Source organism: Solanum pennellii, chromosome 3 (assembly GCF_001406875.1).
Source record: "Solanum pennellii chromosome 3, SPENNV200".
NCBI classification, from domain to species: domain Eukaryota; kingdom Viridiplantae; phylum Streptophyta; class Magnoliopsida; order Solanales; family Solanaceae; genus Solanum; species Solanum pennellii.
The window spans coordinates 30,534,212-30,549,595 of NC_028639.1; the positions used below are offsets into that span (position 1 = coordinate 30,534,212).

General features: G+C 38.3%; 1 pseudogene; it reads left to right on the forward strand.

Moving 5' to 3' along the window:
• The window catches only part of LOC107012254, a 34,664-nt pseudogene extending 26,551 nt beyond the window's left edge, over positions 1-8,113 (forward strand).
• The last annotated feature ends 7,271 nt before the right edge of the window (positions 8,114-15,384 follow it).

A 15,384-nucleotide genomic window follows, 5' to 3' on the forward strand; every position in this document is an offset into this window, starting at 1 on the left:
CCCCCCCCCCCCAAAAAAAAAAATAATATAAATTTAAGTTTATTTTAAAATAATTTGTATAGATGTATATATATGATAGTAAATCATATCATTAAGTCTATTTTTAAAATTATTCATTAAAATAATTGCAACAAGTTGTACTCCCTCAGTCTAAATTTATATGAGTTAATTTGACTTGACACGAAATTTAAGAAATAAAGAAAGACTTTGAAACTTGATATGAATTAAGTCATAGATAATTGTATGGCTAGAAATCATTTCATTAAGGATAAATGAGTATTTTAAAGTTAAATTATTATTAAGTATAAAAATAAGGCATACTTTTTGAAACTAACTTTAAAATAAGTAAGTCATATAATTTGGGATAGATGAAGTGTATATTTGTGTGATATTAAATCAAATTTGTTTTTGATGATCTCGTGTGAGGCTAAAAACTCTAAAGAAACTCTTAATTTAGTGGAAATTATTAGAAAATAACTCCTAATGAAATAAATGCTAATTTATTTAAATGATTCCACTATCCCATGAATGGCCATGATATAATTGCCTTTCAAAAAAAACATGGACATGACATAGCATAAGAGTAGAAACAGAGAATTAAAGTAAGGAAATAGATTAATTGTCCATTTTATCCAATAAAATTGTTGTAATTTTTTCTTATATAATAAAAAAACATAAGAAGAGTTTGAGATTGTCCGTGGAACCCACACAAGCTGCTTAAAGTGAAATGCTTAGGTAGTGTGGACATTTCTCCACGGTCTGTAATACCGTAAAACTGCGACGACATAACATGACTTCATTGAAACATGCATAACATTTTACTGTGGACTTAAACTGATGCAAATTTGGTGGCATTGGAAAAATGATTCATAGACATCTAATCTGATAGGTTATGAACCACCTAACTCTTCATATTCTAGGATATTTGATCATATGAAGTTGACCCAAGTAAAATGTTATATCGAAATTCAATTAGTAAGGAAGATTTCAACTCAACTTAGTGCTAGCGGATCCTTGTGACCTTAATTCATCTACTAATCTATTCCCACACAAAAGAATTGACTTTAACACCTATGGATGATTAAGAATCACCCCGTACAACCCTATACATATATGAAGAATGATTCAGGTCTTAGCTTAGAAATTTTAAAGATATTACAATATCTCTCCCTTAGTCTAAAAGAGAAATGATCTACTTTTACTATTTTTGTGACTTTTGAACTTTCCTATTAACATAGATATCTAGTTTATGTAACACCTCAGACTTTGAGAAAAGGATAAAAAGGACAAACGGACAAGTCGACGGAACCCAAAATGGACATTGACCCTTCACGGCACCCTACATGGGCCGTTTAGGGGTCCACAACCTATTAAGGGAATCATGAACCACCATCCAGGGTTGCCTGGGCAGTATTCCCGAAGACGACGCCACTTGTAATAAAAAGAGTTAATTAGTTGTTGTTGTTGCTGTTGCTGTTGTTGCTACTGTTGTTGTTGTTGTTGTTGTTGTTGTTGTTGCTGCTGCTGCTGCTGATGATGATGATGATGCTGTTGTTGTTGGTGATGGTTTTGTTGTTGTTGGTGTTATTGTTGTTGTTATCGTGATATTAATACTCCCCCTATGCGTTTGGTACTTAAGCTATGTTGTTTTACTTTGTCTAAGCCTAATTAATTAGGCAAAAAATACCTAACACATTCATTCTCCTAAAATCACCAGACTTAAAAATAAAAGAAGAGAATCAGGTGATAGTTTTCTCTCTAGAACAAGCAAAGTTCTCCTTCAAGTTCAACCCCGAGATTCAAAGGATTTCTTCGTAGTTTTCTCCACCAGATATGTGAGTATTCATTAAGAGTTTTGTTCTCCCTAATGCCCAAAACGTAACTCCTTTTTTTATTATTATGATTTTATGAAACTAGGGCTCTTGCCCAATAATGCAGATTCTCTACAAAATTGATTCTTGTGATTACTACTCGATTTAATACTTATTTAAATGAGGTTGCATGAATTCTCATGGAGATTTGAAAGGAAAAGAACTAGCTAGTAATTGTAGTATTTTCACATGAATTAGCTCTTCTCTATGAATTTTGCTCAAGTTGTTCGCATTTAGTTTTAGATAGAATTAGTCAGTTTTTTGTCCACCGCTTTTCTAAACAACTATTTTTAGAGAGTTTAGTTCTGTCTCATGAATTCAGGACCACAGTTTAAATTGAACTACTAGTATTTAGTTTAAATTGAGCTACTAGTATTTAGTTTGGGAGTATGAACAACTCAACTTAAAGATCTCAACGAAAATATAAAAACTCAATAATGAGGAATATAATTTTTAAAAGAACCATGAACTCAATAACTCAAATCAACTTATCTCAAGAATATTCAAATCCAGGGGTAGAATTCAAGATTTCTCTTTTACTGATTTGAAAGAAGATGTAAGGCATGAGGAAGAACTATTGCAACACTATGATAACCTTACATACCTGGAAGAACAAGGTTCCTGAAGAATATTGAAAAACTTGATTAAAAGCCTTGAAACCCTAGTGTGAAGGTAAATGATCAAGAAAACCTTTCTTGAGATTCTTGAATTAGTTTCTTGATATCTCTATGGCCAAGAGAATTATAATTTTCGTTAGTAATTCATAATTGGATGGAGGAATTTGAGTTGAAAAGAATGGAATTCTTGGAGAAAGACTTACTTTGAAGAAGAATCTTGAAAAAATTGAAAGAATCTTGAATGGAGTCTTCTACTTTGACTTTTCATTAAGGTTTTGCCCTAGGGTTTGAGAGAGAAGAAAATGATGAATTAAAAGATAAAAATCTGATTGTATTGAGTCTTTTATTAGTCAAGAAATTCATTTAGGATTTTCTTTGAGGTAAAAAGACAAAATCGATGCTTTTTAATGTTATTTCGTCGGCTAATTCGTAACAACACTGTATCAGGTTACTAAAACAGTCATAACTTTTACTCAAAAGTTGGATTAACATGAAATTGGTGACATCGGAAAAATATGATATGTTATGGGCCACAAAACTTAATATCAGGCATATTTATGCACCTAATTGAAGGAATATTGATTGTATTCAAGTGTTAAGGGAATACATGGGAGATATATATAGGAGATATAGGAAGGAGTACTAATCCTAATAGGACTAGGATTAAGGAGTACTAATCCTAATAGGACTAGGATTAGTACACAGTAAATACTAATATTATTTTATACTATTTATTTAATACTATCTGTTATTATCCCCCCTCAAGCTAAGCTGAGCGGAAGCGAACGGAAGCTTGGAACTAAGGTAATCGTGCTGTCGGCTCGGGAGAGGCTTGGTGAGAATATCAGCCGGTTGTTCTTCAGTGGGTACATACTGCACAGTCATGGTGCCGGCCTGAACTTCATCGCGAACAAAGAGACAATCGGTATCAACATGCTTCATTCTGGTGTGTAGGACGGAATTCTTGGCCACACAGATGGTTGATTTGTTGTCACAATAGAGAGCAGGAACAGTGTGAGTGGCGCGGAGTTCGCGAAGAATATATGTGACCCACATGGTCTCAGCAGCAAGAAGAGCAAGGGCGCGGTATTCAGCTTCAGTCGAGGACCGAGAGACCTTGGGTTGTTTTTTTGTACACCAGGAGATCAGGTTCGGCCCCAAAAAAACGAGAAACCCCGATGTAGATTTTCTGTCATTTTTATCATTCGCCCAATCTGAATCTGAGAAACCCCGAAGCTCCAAGTCCCCGGGTCGAATGAGTAAACCACGACCAAGAGTGCCAAAAATGTACCTGAGAATGCGTTTTAGACAATGGTAATCATGTTCACTTGGTTGATGCATGCGCTGAGCAACTCGGTTGACAGCAAACTGGATGTCAGGACGGGTAATGGCCAGATACTGTAGAGCCCCAATGAGGCTGCGGAAGTGGGTGATATCGGCAAAGGGGGTGTCGGCTCCATTCGTAGACGAAGAGACTGCCATCGGTGTTGGTTGACTGGTGCATTTTTCCAGTCCAGCTTTCTGCAACAGATCTCGAGCATATTTTGACTGATGAAGAAACAAGCCGCTGCCTGTCCGAGAAACCTCCATTCCCAGAAAATAATGTAACGGGCCAAGGTCCTTCATTTTGAAGGTAGTATGCATAGCTCGAGTGACATCCTGAATGAGAGCTGCAGTAGAGCCTGTAATAATGATATCATCTACATAGACAAGAAGAATGACTGTACCGTGTGCTGAATGTCGAGTAAACAGACTCGTGTCGTGTACGCAACACGTGAAGCCGAGTCCCTGGAGGAACGTTTTCAGACGTGTGTACCAAGCACGGGGGGCTTGCTTGAGCCCATACAGAGACTTCTGGAGTTTGCAAACATGTTGAGGGAAGCGGGGATCAACATAGCCCGGTGGTTGCGTCATGTAGATAGTTTCATCAAGCATGCCATGAAGAAAAGCATTGGAAACATCCAACTGATTGATGAGCCAATTGTTGCGCACGGCGAGTGACAGTACCAGGCGAATGGTTTCCTGCCGAATAACAGGACTGAATGTCTCGGAGTAATCAAGCCCATACTCCTGATTGTAGCCTTTAGCAACCAAACGAGCCTTGTACCTGGAAATACTGCCATCCGCATTGTGTTTAATTTTGTACACCCATTTACAGCCCACTGGGTGCCGCCCATGGGGCTTAGGTACAAGAACCCAAGTTTTCTGATCAGTCAAAGCCTTAAACTCGTCATCCATAGCATGACGCCAATAAGCATTTTTTGAGGCAACAGAGTAGGTTGTTGGTTCACTATCGGGAAGGGGTGTATTTGGTAGTATGGTAGCCTGAAAGGTTTTGGGTTTAAAGATACCGGCTTTGCCACGGGTTAACATGGGATGAGTATTGGGGGGTGGCACGGGCGGTGGTGATTCGGGGGTGGCCGGGAAGGACCCAAAACGGATCGGGCTGGAGATGTTGTGGGTATGGGGTGGTTCGGGTTGGTTGTGAGTGTGGGTGGTGGTTGCGGGTGTATTGTGGGTGACGGTCGAAGGGGTGATGAGGGGTGGTTGGGTAGTGGGTGGAGGTGTGGGGGAAGGTGGTGAGGGACCCTGTGAGTATGTTGGAAAAAGGGGAAGGACGCCAATGAATGATGTATTTGTGGAGGAGGAAATAGACTCGTAGGGAAACTCATTTTCGACAAATTTGACATGACGAGATATGTAGACTTTATGAGTTTGTGGGTCAAGACAGCGATAACCCTTGGAGGTAGGATGATAGCCCAAAAAAATACAAGGACGGGATCGGGGTTGTAATTTGTGAGTAATATGAGGGCGTAGCCAAGGGTAGGCAAGACACCCAAAGACGCGGAGGTTGGTATAATTGGGAAGTTCTTGGTAAAGGAGTTGATAGGGTGATTTGTTGGAGAGAGTGTGACTGGGCATTCTGTTAATGAGGTAGTTTGCGGTGGCTAGAGCTTCTACCCAAAAGGAGACAGGGAGATGAGATTGATGTAGAAGAGTAACCACCGTTTCAATGAGATGGCGATGCTTACGCTCAGCCACCCCATTCTGTTCGGGAGTGTATGGACAGGAGGTTTGATGTATAATTCCCAGGGATTGCAGAAACTGGCCAAAGATGTTATTGACATATTCCTTTCCATTGTCACTTCGAAAAAGTTTAACATGAGAATTGAATTGTGTTTTGACCATTTTTTCAAAAGTGACAAAGGTGGTGTATGCCTGTGATTTGTGTTTTAGTGGGTACAACCAAGTGTATTTTGTAAAATCATCCACAAAACAAATATAATAGCGAAAACCAGCAAATGAAGGAACAGCAGTAGGACCCCATAGGTCAGAATGAATAAGTTGAAAAGGTGCAGTTGTACGCTTCTCAGATAAAGTAAAAGGTAATTTATGAGATTTAGCAATTGAACAGGAGTCACAATTGTTTACATGAATGGAAGAAAAACCTAATTGAGACATTAAAGAATTTATTATTTGAGTAGACGGGTGACCCAGACGACTGTGCCACAACAGACTGTGGCCATCAGCCGAAAGAGCCACCGGAGCCACAGGAACGCTTTCTGAAACTGGGTGGGCAGACGAACTTGTGCCAGGAAGAACGTACAGACCATGCTCACAGGGGCCCTGAAAAATCACCCTCTTGGTAGTATTGTCTAGGATCTGAAAATCATTAGAGGTGAACAAGAGTGAGCAATTATTGTCTTTTGTGAATTGGTGAACTGAAAGGAGATTGGATTTAATAGAAGGGACGTGGGTAAGGTTACCTAGGTGAAAGATAGCGGTGGGGGTTTTAATGGTACCCGTGCCAGTGTGAGAAATATTAAGGGACTCACCGTTGCCAACAGTAATACCATTGGAGCCATGATATGGATTTGGAGCGTTAAGCTTGGATAGATCAGAAGTAACGTGCATGTTGGCCCCAGTATCCAACAGCCATTCAGAGGAAGGGCCGGCTTGAGATGCATAATTGGCACGGTTATCACTATTTCGGCTCTCCTCATACCGAAACCAGCAACGAACAGCGGTGTGTCCTGTTTTCTGACAGATTTGACAAGTTGGACGATCCCGCTCGTAAGTGCCCTGCCCGCCGCTTGAAGATGACTGCCCGCCGCTGCCGAAGGAGTGCAGGCTGTTGTTGCTGCCGTGCTGCTGACCGTCGTACGGCGGACGACTGCCCTGCCGACCGCCGCGCCCGCGGCCTCCGCTGTTTCTGCCGTAGCCATGGCGGCTCCCCTGCCGGCCGCCACCACGCCCCCCGCGATAGTTCTGGCTTGCGGTGAGGGCGGTGGCCGGCTCCATAACAGCGGCTTCTCGGAGAAGAAGTTTGCTCTCCAGATCCACGTTGATTTCTTCACTTTTTAGCCACGAGGAGAGAGTAGCCAGGTCAACGGGCGTTGGACTGATGCGAACCGCCTGTTTAATGGAGGAGTAAGCTGATGGGAGCCCCCGAACGACGCACATGACGAGATCTTTTTCGGGAATGATTTCGTTCACGGTGTCGAGGGCTGTGATGATGGTGGAGACCTCGTCTAAATACTCCGCCATAGTTTTCGTGCCTTTGGTAATTGTGTGGAGACGATCACGCAATTGAAAAATATGAGAGTGGGAAATTGATGCATAGCGTGTTGCGAGGGCCGTCCACAGGGCTGAAGCAGTTGTGTAGGATCGGACGTGTTTCTGAACCGTGGGAGAGATGACCGCAATCAAACATGATCGGATCTGGCCATCCACGGCTTTCCAGGCGGCATGGGCCGGATTGGTTTTTTCTGATTTGTCCGTGGCGGTGATGACTGCCGGCGGCGGTTCTGTGCTTCCATCGACGTATTTGAGAAGGTAATTGGCCTCAAGGGCTGTAAGAACGGTGATTTTCCATGTAGGGTAATTTATGTCTGATAATTTTTCGGGAATCAGGGCATGAAGATGCCTGAGAAGGAGTTTAACGCCAGAAGGAAGTGAATCGAGAGGATCCACCTCGGTTGTCATGGCTGCCGCCGCCCAAGAGAAGTGAGGGAACGATCGGTGCCCTAAAGAGAGAAAAAAAAAACTAGAGAAAAGAAGATCTAGGTTTTCTGGCTCTTGATACCATGAAGGAATATTGATTGTATTCAAGTGTTAAGGGAATACATGGGAGATATATATAGGAGATATAGGAAGGAGTACTAATCCTAATAGGACTAGGATTAAGGAGTACTAATCCTAATAGGACTAGGATTAGTACACAGTAAATACTAATATTATTTTATACTATTTATTTAATACTATCTGTTATTACTAATAACCAATTTTTCCCATATATATAGCTAAGTTGGAGAGCAATTTTGTTATCAGAATTAAGATTTGAGAGTCTTTTGATATATGTTTCAGGGTGAAAATCAAAGAAGAACGAGCCAAAATAGGGCACCTAGATAGAGGTCAAAAAATAGAAGACGAAGTTGTGGAGGAAAAGGTCCAAGAAGCTAGAGAATACACTAAGAGGGAGCATCTCCGCGTTGCGAGCTGAAACTCGTATGCAGAAAAGAAATTCCACTTAACAATGGAGTGATCGTTGGAAGCGTGTCGCGGAGAGATTTTAGATTTGGACACCAAAAATTGGCCACATGTTTTATTTTAGACTATAAATAGTTTAAGTATGTTCTTTTTATGATTATCAAGTTCCAAAAAGACGGGATCACATTATTTTGGGCGATTTGGCTAACACCTTCTTGGGTTTTTCTTTGGTAAACCCTTGTATGATTCTTAAGCTTTATTTTATAATTTTCGAGCTATGAGTAGCTAAAGTCCCTATTCTAGAGTTGTAGCTACAGTTAATGATTTAATGTTATTTGTTTCTTGTATGAGATGGAAACTCTTATGAACTGTGCTTGCATTCTTGTTAAAGTATTTTAATGAATGATCAACATTAAAATAAACTCATTGTCCGCTCTTGAACTCGGAAGATGAATAGTGGGATAGACCAAAGAATATGAGTAGCGTGTTCATTTCAGGATAAAGTCTAGAGTGTTTTTTTATATAGGATTGTATTATACTTATATACCACGCTTGGTTAATATGCAAGATGAAGGCTTAATGATCCACCATTGGTTCATGTCTATCTCCGCTTAACGATGTAGTTAGGTTGTCGATGGAGGTAGGCGATTAGAGGTCGGGAGATCATGATCATAAAATGAACCTTGCCAATCAGCATTGAGGTGAACCCGAAATGCTAGGATAAATTAATATTATACCAGAAATCGATCTAAGCTACAACTCTGGAATACTTCCCAAATTGTGAAATTCTCTTGTTTGAAACCGTTTGATTATAGTAATTTTGTGAGTTTGTCTAGTTAGTAGCTATAAACAAACTTCTAAAATTGTTGTCACCTAAGTAAATTTAGTTAGACATAAGAACATCGTTATTTGTTAATTTGAAGTCCTTTGGGTTCGATAATCCGACTCAAACGAGTCGATGTACTAGTTGAGTGACCACGTGCACTTGCGTGTGCTTTTTGTCGCAACGTAACTCTTTATATTCTAAGAGATATGGTCGTTTGAATTTGACCCAAGTAGAATCTTACATCAAAACTGAATCGATAAGGAAACTTCAAGAACACTTATCAAGAATTCATAAAGAAATTAAATTGCTTGATATATATGGATAGATTCGCTATAAAAAAAACTCATGACTGGCGTGTGGGTGAGAAAACCCAACACTATGGAAGCTTAGGTACCACAAAGAACTAGGTTCTTGGCAAAATCTTGAATATCATGAACGAACACTTGAAACTTTGAAATTTCTCTCCTCTTGAATCATCTCTCTAAAACCCTAAACACTTTGGGGATGAACGAAACTGATTCTAATCTGTTTAGACTCCTAAAACCTTATTAAAAACGTTTAAATTTGATTTGGTAAGAAAAAGACTAAAATACTCCTCATATTTTTGGGCAACTTACCTTATTTGGACAACCAGATTTCAAACAGTCGTATATCGCTCATACGAGCTCGAAAATTAGCAACTCAATGGCGTTTGAAAGAGGATTACAAGACCTTTCATTTGATATCTGATGGGTCTCCTAACTCATCTTATGCTAAATTTATGGTCATTTGTAGTTGACCTCAAACTTAAAACAATTAAGGAATGACTTGAATGAATTCTCTTTAGTTCTTTTTGGAACTCAAGGTGCTATATCTAGTGACCTTAACACTTAAGAAATTTTTATTTCTTGGTAAAAACTTAGTCACAATGAAGGATGGTTCAACTCTTACCTCAAAATATTTTTCCAGGGTGTTGCACATGGCTATCATACTTGGTACATATTTTATACAAACACATACTCTTGTCTACATCTCCTCCAATATAGGGTCTGATTGTCATGGTTCTCAGTTTCGTGGCTAGAGGTTGATTTGATAGATTTTGAGCCTTGGTAAGTCCTCATGCTTCGAGGATGGATTTTCATTATTACTCTCCGATTTGGAAATGATGTATGTGCTAGGTCGAATTTCATTCTATTGTACTAGATGACTAATGAGACAAGTGTTTTAGACTTCCGCTTTACTTATATAAAACTTTTGAACTTGAAATGTACTTCTTCATTTTTTTAATTCTATTTCTTATGTTATGAATGCTAAGTGGCTTGTATGGAACCTCTCGGGGTCCTATACGCCAAGTCATGACTACGGGGTACCTTGGGTCGTGCCAAAACTTCCTCATGGGAAACCAACACAAATAATCCCCCACATGGATAAAACACCATAAATAAGCCCTAACACAAAACAAACTTATAAACTCTCCTGTTCCAATATTTCAATCTCATGCTACTATTTCACCCCATAGTCTACTTTATAAGTATGTTAACTACCCACTTAGTCTGAAAGAAATATAAGTTAAAACTACTTTGAAGGCCAAATTTTAGTTGAATTTTCTTGTTTGTGTTAATCCCACATCTACGGCCTCGAAACAACTCCCAACAACTATCATGAATGATAGTTGCACATCAAAAGGGTTCCAACAATACTCCTATTATTAAGGTTTAAATTCGGGGCCAAAATCACCTAAAATCTCATTGAAATCGAAAAAGGAATAAACATGAATATAATTAAAATCATAATGCTCAAGTAAAAAGGAGTTTGTGGGTGATAAACCATTAAAATTGAGTAATAACCGAGTCTCAAATCAAATGAATACTGAAGTGTTTTTAAATGTAACAAAACACTTTCTAAAAGAATATTGTCGCAATGTATTTCACTTGTTTAGGACAAAAATATACTTTTAATGCATTGGGTAATGACAAAATAGGTGTCAAAGTCAACAACTCATTTGAGATTTTGAAAGTTTACTTTACACTAATCTGTGTATTGAAATACAACGGTATCTGAGTCAACTTAGACAATAAGTTGAAAAGGAAGATAAATCCTTGACAATGAAAAATAATAACTCGATAACCCGATGAAACTCTAAATTTAGGTAGGGTAAGTTGGCCTATACTAATTTAATCTACGACAACTTTGATTAGATTAACAATAATACCATCTTTGATCACCACATGACCCCAAATGGACATGGACTCAAGCCAAAAATCACACATGGAGAACTTATCATGCAAATTCTCCCTCGATCTCTGAAGCACGATTCTCAAATTGTGACTAGAAGGGTATTTTTAGAATTATTTGTAAAATTACTATTTTACCCCTCTGATAGTTGCCCCGAGTCATTTCTGATCACTTTGTGAAGTTTATTTTGAAATTTTATTAAAAAAATTAATTTTTGCAAGTTTTGAGTTTTGAACGGTCTAACGTGTTTAAAAGTGGTTTTTGGTATCAATAAGAGTTTTGAGTCTTGTCAATTGATGTTTATGCCTAACTTGATTTAGGTGTGAGTTCATCTTTTGTGACTATTTATGTAGCCATGAGGTTTGACGTTTCTCCCAAATAATTTCTTGAGCCCTTTAGTGTTTCCATACATGTTGTTGAGTCTATTCTAGCAAAAAGTGTCTATCATAATTGTACCATCTTTCTCTATCAAAAAGACACCATCGCTAACTTACGTGATGGATTTTGATGTTATTCTAAGTATGAACTGCTTGATGCTTGTTATGCCTCAGTCAATTGTAGAACTCGAGTATTCAAGTTTCAATTTTCTAATGAGCTAGTTTTAGAGTGGATAAGTAGTTCAATAGTGCCTACGGGTCATCTATATCATACTTTAAGGCCAGAAAGTAGTTTTATGGGGGTGAATTTATCACATAGTCTGAGTTAATAACTCTAGTATTGAGAAACTGTCTATTTAGTTTGTTCCAGTTGGGATTGAGTTGCCAGAGGTCTTTCTAGACGATCTTCCTGAAGTCCCGCTGAGAGAAATATACTTCAAAATAGATATGCTTCCTAATACTCAACCTATTTCTATTCCACCATATAAAATGTCTCCAACTGAGATAAAAGAAGTTTAAAAAGCAGTTGAAAGATCTCTTTGATACGGGTTTCATCCGACCAAGTGTCTCACCTTGGGGGGGTCCTGTCTTATTTGTGAGAAAGAAGGAAGATTCCCTTAGGATGTGTATCTAGTACCGTAGTTGAACAAGGTCACCATAAAGTAAAACCACCATCTTCCGAGAATTGATGAACTTCTCGACCAACGTCAGGGCTCCACTTGCTTCTTAAAGAAAGACCTCAGATCTGGCTATCATAAGTTAAAACTGAGAGAGAAAGTGACTTTCTAAAGACAACATTCAAGTGCCGCTATGGTCATTATGAGTTTTTTTATGTACTTTGGTTTGACTAATGTTGTTGTAGAATTCATGGACCTCACAAATAGATTATTTAAGACGTATATTGACATGTATGTAATTGTATTCATCAAAGACATCCTGATCTACTCAAGGAATGAGGAGGATCATGCCAATAATCTAAAAATAGTCTTCCAAACTCTCAAAGATTGAGATTTATATGCCAAGTTCTGAAGTGTGAGTTTTGATTGAATCTGTGGCGTTCTTAAGCTACATCGTGTCTGGTGAAGGAATTCTGGACGACACTCAGAAGATTGAGGTAGGACAGAATTGGCCCTGACCTATATCCTCAACTGATATTAGAAGTTTCTTTGGGTTGGCTGGTTACTATAAAAGGTTCATCGAGGGGTTTTCCTCTATTTCCTGCCCATTGACTTATTTGACTCAGACAAAAACTAAATATCAATGGTCTGAAGCTTCTGAATAAAATTTTAAGTAATTTACAACTCGATTAACTATATCTATAGTGTTGACCCTACCAGAGGGTACATAGACTTTTTCATCTATTGTGATGCATCCAGGGTGGGTCTTAGTTTTGTGTTGATGTACAATAGTAAATTTATAGCCTATGCCAAGGAAACTCATGATTCACGAGAGGAACTACCTAACTAATGATCACGAGTTGACAGTGGTAGTTTTTGCTCTCAAGATATGGTGTCACTGTCTTTAGCCGTTCATGTGGATGTGTTCATCGATCACAAAAGTCTCCAGGTTTTTTGTTAGAAAGAGCTTAATCTTAGACAAAGCAGGTGGAAAGAGTTGCTCAAGGATTATCACATGGTTATCCGCTATAACCCAGGTATGAAAAGATGGTGAAATTAAGGTTTTCATATCGATTCTGACGACGAACACATTTTTGACCCAAAAAGCTCAACATAGTTGTCGCATGTGGTACTATGAGGCCCATGACTTTCTTGATCACCTCATTCAAGTTAGTTTATGGATAAAGTTTATCCGAGAGTAGCTTATATTATGATAGAGTTCTCTCGAGCCTCCTATTGTACCAATGTTCTAGTGGGTACGTTTTTTACTCATGTTATATCTTTTAAAAAGCTATTTTGCATCTTTTAGAATGACACAACGAGTCCAAACCAGACTCCAGGAGTGAACTTCCTGTCAAAAAAAAGGGTTGGCTCCTTTCTTTCCTAGGAAAGACTAGAACTACGGTCACACTTCAATGAATGAGCCTCAACCTAGACATTGGAATCCTAGCTAATGAGCTTACTTTAAAAAAGGTACTATTCGTTCCTTTTCCTTTGTCGATTTCCTATTTAGCACTTTGAATTCCTTTTTTGTTTCCCTGTAGCATTGAGGCCATAGGGCTAATGTTTTATTTATGCTTTGAACAAAATATCCATGAGAGTACTTCTCATGTTGAGTAAGGGAAAAAGAATTGGCTAAGGAAGTTCATAAACTTGTACATTTTAGAGTTTGTTTGTTAGATTCCAGTGATGGTAGAGTTATTGTGATAAAAGAGGCTGAATCGTCATTAGTGTCAAAAGTGAAGGAGAAGCAAGACAAAGACCCCATATTACTTGAATTAAAGGCAAATGTTCATAAGGAGAAGGTGATGACTTTTCAATAAGGGGGAGATGGTGTATTGAGATGTCAAGATAAATCATGTGTTCCAAAGCCGATGAGCTCCAAGAGAGGATCATGGAAAAAGATCGTAGATATTGGTTCCATCCGGGTTCCAGAAAGATGTACCATGACTTGAGAGAAATCTATTGGTGGAATAGTATGAAGAGGAATATTGCAGATTTTGTTGCTAAGTGACCAAATTGCCAGTAAGTCAAGGTTAAACACCAAAGATCATGTGGGTGGCTCAGAATACAGCCCTCCCATATTGGAAGTGAGAGATAATTAATATAGATTTCAATACTATCTTACCACGATCTCGGAGGTAACATATTTCGGTTTGGGTGATTGTAGACCAAATGAATAAATCAACCCATTTCTTACCGATGAATACTACTAATTCAAGAGAAGATTATGTGAGTTTATACATATGTGAGATAGTCCGACTTCTTGGAGTCCCATTTTCCATCATTTTAGATAAGGGCACACAATTCATCGCTTAGCTTTGGAAGTCGTTTTCAAAAGGTTTGGGTTCAACGGTTAACCTTAGTACTACTTTTCATCCTCAGACACATGGTCAAGTGGAGCACACTATTTAGACCTTAGAAAATATATTTAGACAATGTGTGTTGAATTTCATAGGGAATTGAGATTACCACTTGTCTCTTATAGAGTTTGCATAAAATAACAGTTGTTACTCCAGTATTCAAATGGATCCTTATAAGGCTCTTTACGGGCAGAGGTGTAGATCTCATAGTGGCCGTTTTGAAGTTGGTGAAGCTAAATTGATAGGACCAGACTTATTTCATCAATCCATGGAGAATGTGAAAACAATCAAAGAGAGGTTGAAAATGGCGCAAAGCCATCAACAATCCTACAAAGATGTTAGGAGAAGCGATTTAGAGTTTAAGGTTGATGATTGGATCTATTTGAAGGTTACACCCATGAAGGATGTTATGAAGTTCAGTGAGAAATGCAAACACAGATCATGATATGTTGGTCCTTATAGGATATCAAATAGGATTGGTAATATAGCTTATGAGTTGTAGTTACTACAAGAATTAGCACTAGTCCATCCAGTATTTCACATTTCTAAGCTAAATAAGTGTTTGAGTGATCCTTCACTTATTGTGCCTATCGAGAATATTGATATCAAGGATAAAACTATCTTACAAGGAGATTCCCATTCAGATTATTGATTGCAATGTTCGTAAGTTGAGAACCAAAGAGGTTCCATAAATCAATATCTTATGGAGAAATCAGTTTGTTGAGGAGGAACCTTGGGAAGCTGAGGAGGATTTGAAGACTAGATACCCTCATCTCTTTTCCTCTTATTTAGTTCCAATCTAAGGTATTAACTCTTCCTAAAGTATTAATTAGTTCAATCCATCCTTTAGTGTTTTAAGTTCATGAGTTTTAAGTTTATTTTGTATTAAATTGGACAGTTAAGAATTTCCGTACCTTTCCTATGCTCAGTTCATCCATCATTCGAGGATGAATGATTTCAAGAGGTAGATATTGTAATACCTCGAAAATTTTTAAGCTAAGGCTCAAAC